This window comes from Pristis pectinata, unplaced genomic scaffold (genome assembly GCF_009764475.1).
Source record: "Pristis pectinata isolate sPriPec2 unplaced genomic scaffold, sPriPec2.1.pri scaffold_108_arrow_ctg1, whole genome shotgun sequence".
Lineage (NCBI taxonomy): Eukaryota > Metazoa > Chordata > Chondrichthyes > Rhinopristiformes > Pristidae > Pristis > Pristis pectinata.
The window spans coordinates 62,693-78,875 of record NW_026262458.1 but is presented as its reverse complement, the minus strand read 5'-3'; positions in this window follow the sequence as shown (position 1 = coordinate 78,875).

Below are 16,183 nucleotides of genomic sequence, written 5' to 3'. Positions count from 1 at the left end.
GGGACACAGAATTGAGATAATGTAAATTAATCTATCTGATCAGGTTATGACCAGTTCGTCGACATGGAAAAAGAGCGGGGATTATCTGAAGTGCCAACTCACCTGAAAGGTAAGTGATGGAATGGAAATCCCAAAGTCTTTATTTCACTCTGAGAATGTGAACGCCTGTCTTTAGCCGCCTGTTTAGAGTCTGTCAGAATCTGGGAGTCAGGCTTTTGTTGCTGGGGCTAGCGCATAGGAAACCATTTTCTGTGCCTCCACGTGCTTTATACACAGATGTCCCATCTGCTAGTCAGCAAGCCTCGGAGTTCTGTGTGCCCCAGCGCCGGCTGAAGATCCCGAGAATTGCCAAAACTACAACAGCCAAATTCAGACAGTCCTAATAGGAACCGCCAACTCCAACACAGGAAGTCTCGCACAGAGTCTAACAGTGGAGCCTGGATTTGTTGATTCCTCGGCACTGCAGTGGGGAGTTGCCTGAGTTCATATAACTGTTCCTCATAGAAGAGGAGACTGTAGAGTTGTGCTGGGGGTGCGCAAGTCCGCGACTGGCACAGCCTGGAGAAGGACACAGAAACTGTGTTCATTGGATGTGGCTCAGTAGTGAGAGCTTAAACCCGAAGGGAGTGTCAAGGGCACCAGATACAATAAGTGGAAAGTGAAAGGAATCGGACTGTAGGGATTGCCCATATTCCCTGGAGAGTGGTCCCAAAAGGTTTTGGGTGAATAATATAGAATTATATCTGACTGGAAAACGGCAAAGTGTCAGAGTGGGTCGGGTAGAGGGCGGGTGTGATGTGGAATGCGTTTAAGAACGTTCATGGAAAATAGGATGTGTCTAATCCCTCCCACCGCCCTCGTATTCGACGGAATAGGATGTAAAACGCCGTTAAATGTCCAGGGAGCTGTCGATTAAATCGTCCATTCAAAAACTGTCTCTCTCCCAGTGCTGACAATATCCCACTGAATTTTCTCGACCTAATACTGTAGCTGTGAGAACCCTGACCAATTACAGTTTCCTGTCTCCCATGGTATCCATTGCAGTATTCCCCAATTCCGCAGAAGTTGAGCAGTGAAGGCAGTGTCCATCACTCGGCCAGTACACGCACAGGAGTTACCTCTCTGGAACTATGTGTGGACTTAGTGCCCACTGGAGGTACGGAGAAGCTTCAAACGATGAACAGAGGGGAGAATGTGTTCGGCAGCAGTGGCTGGAGTCCCGGGGATCGGTTAATCGTTGTTCATGACTGTGCCACGGGTAAGATATACCAACACTTCAAGTTTGTGTGCAGTTTCAAATTCTGGGATTTAAACTCCATTAACTGCAGAATAAACCTGAGGGAATTAATTCTGAATCATTATCCTTACTTTGGGAATATCCTGGAAGAGGTCTGAAGAATCCCAAGGGACTTATGTTTATATTCGATGGTTTAGATGAATTCAAGCGCAGAATCGATTTGACTGACAGTCAGAGACACACAGAACCTCGGTAATGATACTGAGCAAAGAATGAGAATCAAGAAGTTTGAAATATTTCTGCGCCATTGTTCATTTTTTGTCACTGTAACTCTGAGCTCCCTATTTCAGTTAAACAAAGGTTTAACTTTAACAAGAGATTTATTAAAGAAAATAGGATGAGTGTCCCATGTTCATCAGAACGGACATTGCCAACCTGCTTCTGTATGTCCTCAGAAGTTCAGTGGAAACACAAGGAGACTCTGCGGGCAAAAACCTAAACACTGAGAGTGAATACGATCCTGATGAGAGAGAAGGTGAAGGTTTTCCAGCTGGTTTATCGATATGCTGAGCTCACGGGCATTTCTACTGTTCGAGATCGGAGACATGTGGAACATGAGCTGCTGGCAAGTGACCGGGACCATGAAGAGTGCAGAGCGAAAGATCTCCGGGGAGATCTGGAAAAAATCCGGACTGATCAATTGTTTCAGAGAAATTACACCTATATATTTTGGGGGCAAATGAAGAGATTCTTCACCAGACCGACGTCTGGGTGTGCGGCAGCAGTGGCCGGAGTCCCGGGGAACGGGAAAACAACAATGGTGCAAATGTTTGTTTCTGACTGGGCCACGGGGAAAGTTTACCATCACTTCCAGTTCCTCTTCAGCTTCAAATTCTGGGATTTAATCTCCATTAACTACAAAATAAACCTGAGGGAATTAATTCTGGATTAGTATCCGTACTTCAGGAAACCCTGGCAGATGTCTGGAAGAATCCTGAGGGATTGCTGCTTATATTCGATGGTTTGGACCAATTCAAACACAGAATCGATTTTGCTGACAGTCGGAGAGGCACATAACCTCAGCGCATGTGGCCAGATCCCAAGTGGCAGTGTGAAGTGTCTGACATTGTGCACAGTTTAATCCAGAACAAGCTACTCCCAGGGTGTTCAGTGCTGGTGACCACACGCCCCACTACGTTACATTTATTGGAAACGGCGGAGATCAGAGTCTGGGATAGATCCTGGGATTTGTTGGTGAGAAACGGAAGCAATATTTCCGCAGGGCTTTTGAAGATCAGACGGTGGCAGCAGCTGTTTTCAAACACGTGGAGGAGAACGAGATCTTGTAGACCATGAGCTACAACCCCTCCTACTGCTGGATCCTCGGTCTGCCACTGGGCCCCTTCGTCACACTAAGACACAGGGACCCGCAGCGAGTTCCCAAGACCATCACCCAACGATATTCCTACTATATTTACAACATCCTGAAAATCCACGGCCGTGAGCTTGAAAGCCCCCGTGACGTGTTACTGAGGGTTGGTCAGATGGCCTTCACAGGAGTGTCGAAGAAGAAGATTTTGTTTGCAGATGGAGATTTGAGCAAGTACAATCTGCAGCCTTCCCAGTTCCTGTCCGGTTTCCTGATGGAACTTCTGGAGAGAGAGGATTCGCACAATTCCTGACTCGGGATCGCAGGGATATCCTGAAATTCCTCACTGAAGCCCACAGCACCAAAGATGGGCGATTTGAGGTATTTCTCAGTTTTGTTGCTGGTCTCTCCTCCCCAGGGTCAGCCGGGGGTTAGAGGAGTTTCTGGGTCCATTTCGCCATCAAACAATCTGCCTAGTGATTGACTGGGTGAAGGAGGAAGTGAAACGTCAGAGTGGAAACACAGGAAATAAAGCTGGTAAAAGGAGCCTCTTGAACACACTACCATAACTGTTTGAGTCTCGGAACCGTGGACTGGCTCAGGCCACATTGGTATCTGTGGAAACACTTTCATTCCGTGGATTGCGACTGAACCCGACTGACCGCGCTGTCCTGCCTCATCACATTGGGTTCTGTGATACAATAAAACACCTCGATCTGTGGGTCTGCTTCAATCCGTGTGGAGGGCTCCAGCGGCTGGGATCCGGTCTGCACAAAGGCTGAGTGTTGGGGTAACTATTAATTTGTTTCTACTTTAGATAGTAAAACCTTCCCGATCTGTATTATTTCTGTGACTCCCTCCCCCACATCACCCTCCCGGTGCAACTCTGTACTCTACCCTACCCCCGACGCTTCCACTCTCACCCACCCCGGAAATTATATGAAGTGTGTCCTGTAATATCTGAATTATATCCTGTTATGTCAGACTGTGGCTGGACCCCGGGTGTGAATCAGTTTGTTCCTCACTCTGCCTTTCTGTGTTTAGACTGTGGAGCAACGACCTGGGAGATTCGGGAGTGAAACTGGTGTCTGCGGCTCTGAGGGTCCCCGAGTGTAAAATACAGGAACTGTGGTAGGTCCCAGACTGTGATAGATTGTGTTTACGGTCACGGGGTGTCTGACCCTGAACAATAATGCGGTAAGTAATTGTCTTACTGATAAACCCTGGGGATTTGCACCGTCTCCTGTCTCTCTGTGTCCCTCACCCCCACTCTCTCTCATCTCCAGGCTGTGGGATGTCGGTCTCACAGATTCTGGTACCGAGGATCTCGCCTCTGCTCTCAGTACGAAATACTCACTGACGGGGCTGAACCTGGGATACAACTCCCTCACAGTCCGATCTGTCCCTGCTCTCCGCTGCCTCATCCTGATCCTCCGAGTCTGGAGTGGATCGGGTGAGTGTTTGTGTTCATGTTTAATGTGATAAAATATCAGTGGATCCGCGGCATTTTCTGGTGACATTTGTCTGTAAGTGTTGTTGAAACATTAGCCCCAGTCGCCAGTTACTGACACTGATGTGTAAAATGTTTATTTCCTCTTTATTCTTCACTCTACTTTAGGCTGTGGGTGAATCAGTTCAGTTCAGATGGATGGAGTCAACTGGAGTCGCTGCAGGGAACCAGACCCGAACTGAGTGTGGACCTGTGAACATCCCAATGTACAGACATCCCCGCCCGTGAGATGGGATTTTTTTTGGCCGGTTCCCGCCCTCCGCTTTAATTGTGCACGCTCCTGGTTTAAATCCCAAGGGCTGTAACCGTTCCCTGCTGGAGCTGTGCGCGCTCCCTCCCGCTGTGACGTCAGGCGGAGTCCCACTGCCACGTGCCCCGAATGCTGCCACGGATATCCGGGACTGGATACCCCCTAATGGGGCCCTGGGGGATTATACAGGGGTGAATGTCCCAGGAGAGAGTGGGACACGAGTGATTACATTCAGTGTCCGGGGTGTAGCTGAGTCTGGGACACTCGTAATGGTATTCAGTGCCCGGGGTGGGTCTGAGTCCGGGACACCAGTAATGGCATTCATTGTCTGTGGTGGCGCTTAGTCGGGGACACCATTGATGGCATTCGGTGTCCCGGGTGGGGCTCACTCTGGGACACCATTGATGCCATTGATTGAGACGTGGGGCAATTAACCGGGTTAGAAACCTTTCTGGCCACGTTGCTAAGGGTGTAGGGTGGAATTTTTGCTCCATTCAGCAGCTTGTGTAGATAAATGTGAGAAAATACTAAAAAAAAAGGAAATCAGGAAGTCATAAAGAAGACATGACGTTGCTTTGGCAGATAATGTGAAGGTAAACCCGAAGGGTTTCTGCAGGTATATGAAGAGTAAAATGATAGTAAAGGACAAAATAGGTCCTCCAGAAGATCAGAGTGGTCGGCTATGTGTGGAGCTGCTGGAGATGGGGGAGATCTTAAACAGTTTTTTGCATCAGTATTTACTCGGCAAACTGGCATAAGGGAAATGGAAGGAAGGGAAACAAGCAGTAATGTCATGGAACATATAGAGATTAAAGAGACGGAGATATTTGATGCCTTACAGCGAATAAAGGTAGGTAAATCCCCAGCCCCTGACATGATATTTCCTCGGACCCTGAAAAAGACGAGTGTAGAAATTGCAGGGGCCCTGGCAGATATATGTAAAATGTCATTAGCCACGGGGGCGGTGCCGGAGGACTGGAGGGTAGCTCATGTTGTTCCGTTGTTCTTAAAAGGCTCTAAAAGTAAACCAAATAATTACAGGCAGGTGAGCCTGACATTAGTAGGTGGTAAATTATTGAAAGGTGTTATGAGAGATCGGATCTACAAGTTTTTGGACAGCCAAGGGTGATTAAGGATAGTCAGCATGGCTTTGTGTGTGGTATATCGTGTTTAACGAATCTTGTGAAGCTTTTCGAGGAGGTTACCAAGAAAGTAGATGAAGGAAAGGCTGTGGATATTGTCTACATGGACTTTAGTAAGGCCTTTGACAAGGTCCCACATGGGAGGTTAATTCAGAAGGTTCAGACGCGAGGTATCCGTGGAGAGGTTGTAAACTGGATTCGAAATTGGCTGTATCGGAGAAGACAGAGAGTGGTAGTGGATGATTGTTTCTCAGACTGGAGGCTTGTGACTAGTGGTGTGCCTCAGGGATCTGTGCTGGGGCCATTGTTATTTGTTGTCTGTATCAATGATCTCGATGATAATGTGGTAAATTGGATCAGCAAGTTTGCTGATGACACTAAGATTGGAGGCGTAGTGGACAGCGAGGAAGGCTTTCAAAGCTTGCAGAGGGATCTTAACCAACTGGAAAAATGGGCCAGAAAATGTCAGATTGAATTTAATGCAGACAAGTGTGAGGTGTTGCATTTTGGAAGGAGAAATCAAGGTAGGACATACACAGTAAATGGTAGAGCACTGAGGAGTGCGGAGGAACAAAGGGATCTGGGAGTTCAGGTACCTAATTCCCTGAAAGTGGTGTCAAAGATAGACAGGTTTGTAAAAAAGGCTTTTGGCGTCCTGACATTCATAAATCAAAGTACTGAGTACAGGAGTTGGGATGTTATGGTGAGGTTGTGTAAGACATTGGTGAGGCCAAATTTGGAGTATTGTGAGAAGTTCTGGTCACCTACCTTATGGAAGGATATCAGTAAGATTGAAATAGTGCAGATGAGATTTGTTAGAATGATGCCAGGTCTTCAGGTGTTGTATTACAGGGTAAGATTAAACAGGTGAAGACTTTATTCCTTGGAGCGTTGAAGAATGAGGGGAGATTTGATAGAGGTTTACAAAATTACGAGGAGTATTGACAGGTCAATGCGAGTAGGCTTTTTCCACCTAGATTAGGAGAGATAAGTACGAGAGGACATGGCTTTAGGGTGAAAAGGGAAGGTTTAGGGGGAACATGAGGGGGAATCTATTCACAAAGAGTTGTTAGGGTGTGGAACTGGCTGCCATCTGATGTAGAAAATGAGGGCTTACTCCAAAGTTTTAAGAATAAATTGGATGGATACATGGACGGGAGAGTTCTGTAGGGTTATGGACAGGGTGCAAGTAAATGGGACGAGAGGAATAACGTTTCAGCACAGACTAGAAGGGGCGAATGCCCCACCTTCTGTGCTGCAGTGTTCTGTGGTTCTGTAGTAGTGATAATTTGATAAATATCTCAAAGGATAACCCTAGACCTGCAGCATTCTCGGACACAGCCCTGAAGTGTGATTTTAAAGTCATTATGATGTTAATTTGAGAGAAGATTGAGAGCATCCAGCAACTCCTTCTGGTGAACAATGACGATGTTAAAAGGGGCTGATTATTCAACCTGCCGCTTCTTACCGATTGTCTGTTAATTGTGCGCAAATGGCACTGAATTGCAACTACATTATTTTACCAGCACGTCAGAAAGTTACTCAGTGTTTAATTTATAATTGGCATGGTGAACAAAATAACCTGTGGTCAGTTCAGTTCTGATTTCCTGTTTTAGTGTCTGACGTGTGTCTGTCTTCATAAACATGAGGAAGAGGACACCACAGCGGCACAGGCGTCTGCATTTGCGGAACAGTCCCAGTGCTTCAACAGCGGCATCGAGAGCTCAAAATTGCCAGAACAGAAGAATGCAGCGCACCGTGAACCCAGAGCGTCCCTCACGGACAGAACACCAGCGGTACACTGCAAAATCAGCCCACAGCGTCCCTCCAGACAGAACTCGAGCGGTACAATGTACCGTCAGCCCACAGCGTCCCTCACCTACAGAACACCTGCGGTACACTATAACATCAGCCCACAGCCTCCATAACGACAGAACACGAGCGGTACACTGTAAGATCAGCCCACAACGTCCCTCACGGACAGAACACCAGCGGTACACTCAAACATCAGCCCACACAGTCCCTCACCGATTGAACACCAGAGCTACACTGTAATATCAGCCCAAAGAGTCACTGACTGACAGAACACCAGCTGTACACTGTCACATCAGCTCACAGAGACCTCATTGACAGAACAGCTGTACACTGTAACATAAGCTTACACTGTGTCTCACCGACAGAACACAAGCGGTAGTCTGTGACATCAGCCCACAGCGTCACATACTGGCAGAACACTTTCAATACACTGTAAGATTAGCCTGCAGCGTCCCTCACCGACGGAACACCAGTGGCACACTGCAAACTCAGCCAACAGCCACCCTCACCGACAGAACACCAGCAGTACACGGTCACAGCGGCTCACAGAGCCCACATTGACGGAACAGCAGCCGCATACTGTAACGTAAGCCTACACCGTGCCTCATCGACATAACACCAGCGATACACTAGAACATCAGCCTACAGCGTCTCTCACCAACAGAAAACCAGCGGTACACTGTAACACCAGCTTATAACGTCTCTCACCGACAAAACAGCAGAGGTAATCTGCAACATCAGCCCACAGAGTCCATAACCCTCATAACCCCAGCGGTACACTAGAACATCAGCCCACAGCGTCCCTTACCAGAGGTACAGTGTAACATAAACCTACACCGTACCTCACCGACAGAACACCAGCGGTACTCTGTAACGTCAGCCCCATGACAAAAGGTCCCAAGCCCTCGTGACTCTAGACAAAGTAACTTTCATCTGGAACGTCGAAAAACATCGAAATATGCTCAATCCCAGTGCAAGCAAGTAGGTAAGCGACAGGAAGAAGTACGACAGGCTGAGGCTCCACTGAAGGAAGGTAATATGCATCCGTTTAAGCCGGGAGACAAAATATATGTAAGAACTATGAACAAGAATTCTTTGTCTCCTAGATGAAAATATCCTTACCTAGTACTGCTAATGACACGAACAGCTATCGAAGTGAATGAAAAGCCTGATTGGATACACGCTACGCCGTCCAAACCACACCACGAATCAGATGAATAGCTAACATGGACAGACTCAAGAAGCTGTTACGGTGTTGATCCTTGTACTAGCTATAGTTATTCCACAATGATTGGCTTGGAATACCTTGTTGGAGCTGGTGGAAGACCCTGATACAATATGGTATTATCTTGATTATCGTATTTATCTGCGAATTCGGTGTGTTCTGTTGCGCTCCGCAGGAAGGGACAGGCCTGTGTACATGTACCCACATTTAGAAGCTCGTGAGAGAGACGATGACAGTTATGATGAGCAGGAATGTTTGAAGATGCGACCGTACCCCGTGGGGTATGAACCTCCTTTTCAACAAGAGGAGGAAGAGTGTTGATCCAGAGGATCAGCAAAGAGGGATTGTAGAAGAATAAATGGTGTCTTTTGACTTTGTTGGGGCTGATGGGATACTTGACATTGAGTAAGAGAACTATGCTTGCAGCCAACAGTTAATCTGGGCTTGGAGCCAGCAGGTCTGCAGAGGTCAGCTGAAACCAGACTTTGAAATGCTACGCACGGTAGCGTAGTGGTTAACGCGACGCTATTACAGCGCCAGCGATCGGGGTTCGATTCGGGTCGCCGTCTGTAGGAGTTTTTACGTTCTCCCGTGTCTGCGTGGGTTTCCTCAAGGAGCTCCAGTTACTTTCCTCATTCCAAAGACGTACGGGTAGGTTAATTTGGGTTTAAAAAATGGGCGGCGCGGACTCGTTCGGACGGAAGGGCCTGTTACCACGCTGTAAATAAAGTTTCTAAAAAAGTTTAAAGAATCCGAGTTCAGCCTTGAGGGCGCTGATAAGAGGAACTGGTTGATTTTATTTTAATCTATGTAACACATTGATTACATTCTTAAGTATGTAACAACCATAACTGAAGTGGTCACGGGATACAGCTGTTATTTTAACATAAAAATTAATTTTGTCACCTTCTGTATGTTAGAGTCTGGGTGACGGTGGAGATTGCTGCCCAATCTCCATGGTACCATGTATAACTAAAGCCTTGGAACGAAACTCGGTGTTATTGTCTCTTATTGTAGATTAAATTAGAGTTTCCACGACACCATTGTACATATTGAGTGAGAATCAAAAACGTCGCCATACCACGAAAAGCAACCATGACCCTCACGACACGACATTGGTGACTTCTGTTTCCGTTGCAGTGATTTACCTCATTCCAGCTGAGTTATACGATGAAATTGTAAGAAGAAACTGAGGAAATTCTGTGCATAATTTTGCGTGAGAATTTCGCAGGATCCTTTTCCAGTCTTATCCATCCTTGTATGAAATATGCAACCTTTAAAAATCAGGCGTTTAAAGATTATTATTCCCTTTGATTTCACCACTTTGTACGGAAGCTAATTACGAAAGCTGCAATAGACCCAGGCGGAAACTGCTGTTGTGCCGCACGCCTGTGTTGCTTGGACCTCGTTGTATCACTGCACGAGGCTACAGACAAGTTGGCAAGAGTGGGGAGGTGATGGACAATTAAAGTGGCGGACAACTGGAAGTTTAGCCTTGTTCCCGCGGATAAGATGGACTCTTTACGTCACAATCTACCTCTTTATGAAACATGCATCTTATTGTCAACCTGCACTGCACTTTCTCTGCAACTTTAACACTTTAATCTGTATTATGTTATTATTTTACCTCGTACTACCTCAATGCACTGTTGTAGTGAATTGCTGTGTATGACCTGTATGCAAAGCCATTTTTCACTGCACGATGAATGTGACAAGTTGAAACCAGTTCACCTATGGAATTATTAGCGTGTAAAATGGTGGGGCTGGGTCATCAATGGCTTTGGTAGTGTGCACAGTCATTGTTCTCTGTAAGTCATGCCATTATCAGACGAGACACTGATGAGTCTGGGTAAGCAGTGACATTATCAGTGTGGTCAACGATGGGTGTGATTAGCAGATTCATTATCAGTGTGGTATGTGATGGGTCTGTATCGGCATTAACATTTTCAGTCTGGTCAGTGATGGGTCTAGATAAACAGTGACAGTAAAGTGTGGTTTGCAATGGGTCTGGATAAATAGAAACATTACCATTCTGGTCAGTGATGGGCCGGCTTAAGCAGAGCAAATTATGGCTGCGGTCATAAAGAAGCTTTGTTCAGCAGTGACATTATCAGTGTGTTCAATGATGGGTTTTGAAAACTGTGCAAATTATCACAGTGGTCATCGAGGAGCTTGAATAAGCAGTGACATTATCAGTGCCGTCATGGATTAGTCTGGATAAGCAGTCCAGTCAGTGATAAGACGGACCCTTGACCTCACAGTCAAACACGTTATGACCTTGCACATTATTTTCTACCTGCACTGCACATTTTCTGTAGCTGCTACACTTTATTCTGCATTATGTTACTCTCTTACCTTGTACCACCTCGATGCACTGCGTAATGAATTGATCTGCGTGAACGTTATTCAAGACAATATTTTCAATGTACCTCGGTACATGTGACAATAATAAACCAAGTGCAATGCCAATATGAGATGTCCTGTCCTGGGGCCAACACAAAGATGCAATCTCAAGGAAGATAGTTAAGGATGTTTGGTTTGTCATCGAACACTCGAACAAGCTTCTGGAGATGCAAGGTTCATATTACCCTGACTGGTTGCATCATGGTCTGCTACAGCAATTCCAAAGCGCAGGAACGTGAGAAACTTAACAGAGAAGTTGACTCTGTCCAATGCATCACGGGTACGTCCTTCCCCAATATCGAAGTATCTACATGAATCCTATATGTGACAGATGTAATTCGGTCGTGGCTTCCATGACCCATATGTTTTGGTCCTGCCCTCTTTTGGAAAAATATTGGCCAGACATTTTTAGCATTGAACTGTATTGAATATTAATTTACAACCTCATCCTAATACTGCAATTTTTGGGTTACCAATGATGGATTCTGGCCAATTATCTGCTTCTGCTTGTCGTATGATTGTTTTTGTTACTTTCATGACAAAGAGATCCATTTAATTTAAATGGAAGGATCCTATACCTCCTACCATATTTCAATGGTTTTCTTAAACTATAACATGTTTAAACTTAGAAAAAATTAGGAGTGGTATTTTTGATCCTTCTCTTAAATTTGAGGAAGCTTGGAGTTCATTTATTCAATATTTCCAAATTATATAAGCCGACCTTTTTCGAATCCCTTTCAATAATCTTTGAATATAGAGGAGCGGAGCTAACGACATGATAATTTTTTTAACAGAAGAAGTATCAGTCCAGTTTTTTTTTGAAGTTTTAGTTTGCTTTTGTTTATTACTTTTTTTTGATTTGGGAGTTCTCTTTCTATATAATTAGATCTCTTTTCAATTTTGTTTTGTATCACGCTCACTTAGCAAGACAGCGGGAGATCTAGATTATATTTTTTACTCCTTGTGAGTATATACATTAACTGTTATTATTGTTATCCCTTGAGCACCTTATGTATTATCATTAATGTTATGTATATTAGAACATAGAACATGGAACAATTACAACACAATTCAGGCCCTTCGGCCCACAAAGCTATGCCGAACATGTCCCAACGCTAGAAATTACTAGGCTTACTCAGCTCCATATATCTATCTAACAGTCTCTTGAAAGACCCTATCGTATCAGCCTCCACCCGGCAGCCCGTTCCACGCACGGACGACTCTCTGAGTAAAAAAACTTACCCCTGACATCTCCTCTATATCAACGCCCCAGCACCTTAAACCTATGTCCTCTTGTGGCCACCAATTCAGCCCTGCAGAAAAGCCTCTGACTATCTACCTTATCATTAATTCTCATCATCTTATATACCTCTATCAGGTCCCCCCTCATCCTCCATCTCTCCAAGGAGAAAAGGCCGAGTTCCCTCAACCTGCTTTCATAAGGCTTGCTCCGCATTCCAGGAAGCATTCTTGTAAATCTCCTCTGCACCCTCTCTATGGCTTCCACATCTTTCCTGTAGTGAAGCGACCAGAACTGAGCACAATACTCCAAATGGGGTCTGACCGGGGGCCTATATAGCTGCAATAATACCTCATGGCCCCTAAATTCATTTCCCCGATTGATGAAGGACAATAGACCATATGCCTTCTTAACCGCAGAGTCAATCTGCGCAGCCGCTTTGAGCGTCCTATGGACTCGGACCCGAAGATCCCTCTGATCCTCCACACTGCCAAGAATTCTACCATTAATACTATATTCCGCCAACATATTTGACCTACCAAAATGAACTACTTCACACTTCTCTGGTTTGAACTGCATCTGCCACTTCTCAGCCCAACTCTGAATCCTATCTATGTCCCTCTGTAACCTCTGATAGACCTCCAAACTATCCACAACACCCCCAACCCTCGTGTCATCCGCAAACTTACTAACCCACCCCTCCACTTCCTCATCCAGTTCATTTATAAAAATCACAAATAGTAAAGGTTCCCTGAGGTACACCACTGGTCACCGACCTCTACTCAGAATACGACCCTTCAACAACCACTCTTTGACTTCTGTGGGACAGTTAGTTCTGGATCCACACTGCAATGTCCCCTTGGATCCCATTTATCCTCACCTTCTCCATAAGCCTCGCATGGGTACCTGATCAAACACCTTGCTGAAGTCCATATACACTACATCTACTGCTTTAGTCACATCCTCAAAGAATTCAATCAGGCTCGTAAGGCAGGACCTGCCCTTAACAAAGCCATGCTGACTATTCCTAATCATATTATACCTCTCAAAATATTCATAAATCCTGCCTCTCAGGATCTTCTCCGTCAGTTTACCAACAACTGAGGTAAGACTCACCGGTCTATAATTTCCTGGGCTATCCCTACTTCCCTTCTTGAATAAAGGAACAACATCCGCAACCCTCCAATCTTCCGGAACCTCTCCCGTCTCCATGGACGACACAAAGATCATCGTCAGAGGTTACGAAATCTCCACCCTCGCCTCCCACAGCAACCTGGGGTGCATCGCATCCGGTCCCGGCGACTTATCTAACTTGATGCTTTCCAAAAGTTTCAGCGCTACCTCTTGTCTAATATCTACATGCTCAAGCTTTTCAGGCCACTGCAAGTCCCCACTACAATCCCCCAGATCTTTTTCCGTGGTGAATACTGACGTAAAATATTCATTAAGTACCTCTGCTATTTCGTCCGGATCCATACACACTTTCCCTCTGCTGCACTTGATAGGCCCTATCCATTCGCATTTCATCCTCTCACTCTTCACATACTTGTAGAACGCCTTGGGGTTTTCCTTAATCGTGCCCGCCAAGGCCTTCTCATGTCCCCTTCTGCTAATCTTTTTCTTAAGTTCCTTCCTTTTAGCCTTGTATTCCTCCAGATCAATTCAATAAAAAGATTGGAAAAGAACATCTATCATCAAAGATCCTCATCATCAGGACCACGCCATCTTTTAGCAGACAGGAGGTCACCAAGCCAGAAATCCTTCTCTGCCATATTTAAAGAAAACGATTTGCCTTGAACCATTCGGTTCTTGAACCAACAGTATAACCACTTTGACCATTTTGCACGACAATTGTCGGTATTTTATCTTCTAATTTCGTTCTTTCTTGTAGAAATTGTGTACAATTTACGGTTAATTTTTATCTTTATCTTGTGACTGTTGTACATCTGATCGTACGTGCCTAGCTTTCCGCGGTAAGTAAGATTTTGGTTGTGCCTGTGCACACATGTACTGCGCATATTACAATAAATTCAACATTGATTTTGACTTATTTTGAAACAGGCTCCACCAACGAGTTATGCATTATATCAGAAGAGGGAACATCCTCTCCTTGTCAATGCGTTCAAGACTCCCAAGGAGTCGATATGTTTCAACAAGTTAACTTATCTTTCTTCTGAACTGCAGCGGATACAACCCTACACCCGAACCCGACAACTTTTCATCATAAGAGATCGTGCGCATTCCATGTATTAATCCGGTAAACCTTCTATGAACTGATTCCAATGCATTAATATTATAAAACGGACACATATTTCAATCATATTGTACACTGTACTCCCGATGTTGTCTCAGCTATCCCGTAAATGACGGAAACATTACTCCCTTATTTTGTATTCAGTTCCTCGAGCAATAAACGAGAACATTCTGTTAACGTTGCTCATTTGTTGCTCTATGTGGACCCTTGCCTTTTGTCAATCATTCACTGGGACACATATGTTTCTCTGTATCTCCGAACTCTGAAGTCATTCACTAGATAATAAATCGTGAGAATGCGCTGGAACCAGAGGATAACACAGAGGAGACTTGCGAGAAAGTTGCCAGGGCTTAAAGTTGACTTAACCTGAGATATCAATTTGCAAGCAGATCATGAATCACCCACATTCTGCACACCCAGAGTCAGTTCTGCTGGACCCCGATCTGCCCTCCCATTCCAGCTCACAACCTCATACAGTGCTACACAGAACAATACACAATCAATTCCATTAGCCCAAAAGGTGCTACACATTACAAACCAGTCCGAAACTCGCAAACAATATCAGGCCGAAAGCTACATTATCGATCAATAGTGCAGCATTCAATCAAAATGCACTGTTCTCTATTGGGGCAGAGATCGTGTGTATGGTCGGAAAATCTTCTTCTTTGCAGGTACGTAAAAGAACACTCAAGAAGAACTTACGATAAAGGGAAGTGCTTTAGAGAGGATTGTTTTCCAACGCACTTCCTGAGTGGGTGTTGGAAGCCGGAACTCTCACACGATTTAAGAACGATCCAGACGAAAATGTGTTTGGCCAAGGTATAGAAAGCTACGGAGAAGTGTTGGCTAGTGGACTTCGTGTGCATGAGTGACAGATGGTCTTCACGGACATGGTGGGCCGAATGGCCTGTTTCTGCGCTGCACAGGTCTACGACACTGGACACTACGACACTGTTTCAGCATAACTAACATAATTGAATCTTGCACTGCATGTAATCCAATTTAAGTATCAGCCAGATATATCTGAATATAATTGTGCTTAATTTAGTTTGGAAGTAAATGTAGACGACTGGGAAACAGCGAGAAAATCCCACATTTATGGAAAAACAAGGAGAACTAGTATAAATCCCATACTTTCACACTACCGGCGACTGGCAGGTACAGAATGAACCCCACACTCTCACGCTGTACCAGAGACTGACAGATACAGAATGAACCCACAATCTCAAACTATACTAGAGACTGACATCTCCCGTTTGCTGATGCTCCCTGCGCTGGTCTCACTCTCTCTCTCTCTCGCATTCTGTATTCATGTTATTTTCTTTGTTTCATGTTACGTGCGAACTACCATTTCCCAACGATCATGCTCCCATTTCTTTCACAATGTCATGTCTTTTGTTCAAACCGGCCCTTCCCTTCAATCACAGATTGAGGACTTCTGCATTGCGTTTGTTTTGCTTTCCGGAAGACTGAGCCACTCCTTCAATACTCTCCCATTACTCATCGACTTTAATTCTGCATCAATGTCTCTTGCTTCTGCCACATGGCCCTTTGACGTGTCAACTCCTTGACCCTGCCTTGCTTCACCACACTCCCGTCAAACCATCTCCGCAGCGCCGGCTCTCTATCAGTGGGTGAACATATGGCCACAGTAACTCCTGGCAAATTGTCCCAGTGAAAATACACGCGGCGGGAACAACCTCCTCACGTAACGAAATTTACATACGGCAGTGAGTAT